Raw genomic sequence first — 3,508 nt, forward strand, 5'->3', positions numbered from 1 at the left:
ATTTTTTTGGAATCTTTTGAAGACTTCTAATCGTTCTAAATGTCTTTTTAAATTTTTCGGATTTTTAAAAAAAGTTTTTAAAGACAAAATAATTTGTCATAAAGACTTCGAGATTCTTTTTTGAAATTTTTTTGGAAATTTTGTATTCTTTTTAGAACTACTGAAACATCTACAGATCAAAAAAATTATTATTAGAAACTGTTTTTTAATCTTTTAGCTTCTTTTTAGACATATTTTGAAATTTTCAAAACTACAAATGAACCTTTTGAAGTAAAATCCGAATAATTTTGAATTTTTCCCTCAAAAAGCTTTATTATATTACACTGCAGTAATCGAAAACTGTAAAATAATTTATATTTTCTGTAAATTATTCATTAAAAATATAATTTAATAATTTAAAATTGAAATGAAAATTTATTGATCATTCTTTTCTGTAGATTCGTTTAAAGTAATTATGATCAATAATCAGAAAAATCTAAATGCCCTGATAAGCGAGAATAAATAAATGTAAAATGCATAAAATAGCAAGTTGCAAATTGTTTTCAAAACTTAGTTCCTATGTGGCGATTTCATTTTTAGAATAGGACCCTTCAGTTCATGTTTAATTTAAAAACAAGTATAATGAAAATCTCCCTTTCCGCCTTAAAGCTTAAGCTAAATGTGATGAAAATAGTTCTGTAAAAAAGCAAATCTTTAAGTTAATTCATTAAAATTAAGTAAATTTGTTTACAATGTATAATTTTAGTTCTTTTTTTTTTAACTTGATAATTTGTAAATGTATTAAGATATAATTTTTTTTATAATTTGAAGTACCAAGATATTGCTTTGTATTATATTATAAAATATTTCCCATTATTCACAGTTTATATCAACAATAAAATAATATTTTTAAAAAGAGAACAACTTTAGAAAGAAAAATATATACCTATATACTTTATGAAACCCTTTTTGAAAAATCACAGGAAACCATAAATTCCTAAATCAATACAGATTCTAAAAGGGATTTTTAGCAGGGTTGATATAGATTGAAAATTGTAGCCGGAATCACATTTTAAACATTTTTTCGTCATTTTTTCTAGCTGTGAGCCTATCATGCAATTATTTTCAATCAAAATTGCAGTTTGCAACCATGACGAAGTTACACGCTACTTTAATTTGTACTGTTTTGAAAAATTAGAAGAAGAAAACTCTTCGAAGCTCGAGTACCTCAGATGTTTACTTTTCAGAATAAATTGGACAATACTATAAGAGCTTTCATCATAAAATTACCAACAATTATTTTTTGAAAATCAGTTTTTTAGGAGTTATATTTAAAAAACAACTTAACATAAACTCCATTTTAAAATTGCGATGAGGTTTAGGTAAATTTGATAGACAATCGGACAATTCTTTTTGTTAACATACCTAAGTAATATTTTTGAACATTTTTTTTTACTATATTCAAGTTATAACAAGTGATAGTATTGCGACCGTAGAGATTGAAAACATATCTACCTTAATCGATTTTAAATATTTTTACTACACATGAAGAAGTCCGAAGTTTAAACTGAACACCTTTCTCCATGTCAGGATGGCCGAGCGGTCTAAGGCGCTGCGTTCAGGTCGCAGTCCACTTTGTGGGCGTGGGTTCGAATCCCACTTCTGACAAATTTTTTTTGGATTTCAATAATTAGAAATACAGGTAATTCATTAATTATTACTCTTAACCTTCCTTCGATATTTTTTGTACTGATCAGAAACAAGTGGCTGATACTCAAAATTGTGTTCACAATATTCGTAACTAAATAAAAATGTAAGAAATTTAAATTAGATTAAAATCCAAAAGATAAGGGTACTGTACGAGTACCGAAACGTTGGTAATGCAATTTTATTTATTTTTCGATTTTCATCTGGAATGTTATTTTATTGCAATTCGATAATAATAAAAATAAAGAAGATGAAAAAAAGAAAAACAGAAGGAAAGGGATGTGGATGGCTGCCTTCTCATTTTTCTTTCCTCTTCTTTATTTTTGTCCGAATTTTTCTTTCAGATTACAATAGGATTTTTTGTTTTTGTTTATTCGTTGTGGTCCAAATTTGGTCGTTGGATTCTTTTTTTTTTAAGGAGTTTACATCAACGTAACTAAATAATCATAAAAGGAAATGTATAATACTTATTGAAAAAAATTGAAATGTATAGAATTTTATTGTCAGAATAACTTCCAAATTTCGAAGAATTCGATATCACAATATTTTGGAAAATATAAAAAAGATGAAGAAAGAATAAATAAAATGTTACGCAATCTAATATTTCATAATTATAAGTATTGAAAGTTTAATTTCCGAAATATATAAAAATTAATATTAATTAAAATTACAAGAGCAAGTATTACATTTATTTACGGTTAATTGAATAGAGCACATGAAAGAAAAAAAACAACAGACAAAAGTCTGTGCGTGAAGGAAATACAAATGTCTGAGAGCAAAAAGGAAATAGGTAATCGATAAGAGCAAAAACGCAACATAGTAAGTTATTTTTTTATTAATCAAAATCATCATATTAATATTACAACTTGTACGATCATTTAATTTTACATTGCATTTAGCCTAATAATAAAAATGGTAAATAAATTCAATGCATACGATACCTTTTAAAAAGTCATATTAATCCTGGATACATGAAAAGATGTAAATTTTTGGCAAATTTAATGCAACTTTGATGATCGTTTATATTAATTTCGAAAATGGTACTCTCTAAATCAGAAATAGTGAATTTAACCATTTCATAGTCAAGTTTCACTATTCCAATTGAAAGACAGGGGGTCACTCTGAAGCAGTGAAATTTGTTATTTCGATTCCACTGTGTAACTCAAAATTATATCTAGAATAAAATCTACGAAAATCGAATCTATATAACCCCAAAATAAATCCTCCAATGGGTTTAGCTAGGTTAGCTTCAATAGCGAAGATATTTACGAATTAATATTTATAACAATGAGATTTCCAAAACAAGCAATATTTGTCTGATTTTGAAAATTCAAAAATAATTTTCATAATTTTCGAGTTCAAGGAATCTATTTCTGTGGGCACAGGTCACAGGCCTTGATAAAAATAACAATACGACAAATATATAACACGCAATTATTAAATATATAACACATAAATAATCATTAAATATAATAGATAATTATGAAATATGTAACAAATAATTTCATATTTATTAATTACTACTCGAAAAATTATTCCAAAAAAATACACATTGAAATTGAACAAGTTCTTATTGCATCAGCTGGCATCTCGTAGTAGTGCAATCATTTTCATGCCATAATTAGACGATTCGTCATCATAAAAAACAAAATTACCAGAAAAAAAATCTTATTTGAAATTGAGACTATATTTTTCCGTAATTTTTGTTTGACTATTTAAATTAGTTATTGGTCACTAATTGGATGCTAGTGGATACTATAATAATATTAAATTTCACTACTGCAAATATAATGGAAGGCTTTAATACTACTATTTTAAGAGT

General features: G+C 25.9%; 1 non-coding gene across 1 annotated transcript; it reads left to right on the plus strand.

The window, feature by feature from the left end:
• The first annotated feature begins 1,564 nt into the window (after positions 1-1,564).
• Positions 1,565-1,647, plus strand: Trnal-cag. The gene has a single exon. It is a non-coding gene; the product is annotated as a tRNA-Leu (tRNA).
• The last annotated feature ends 1,861 nt before the right edge of the window (positions 1,648-3,508 follow it).

Source organism: Belonocnema kinseyi, chromosome 1 (genome assembly GCF_010883055.1).
Source record: "Belonocnema kinseyi isolate 2016_QV_RU_SX_M_011 chromosome 1, B_treatae_v1, whole genome shotgun sequence".
NCBI lineage: Eukaryota > Metazoa > Arthropoda > Insecta > Hymenoptera > Cynipidae > Belonocnema > Belonocnema kinseyi.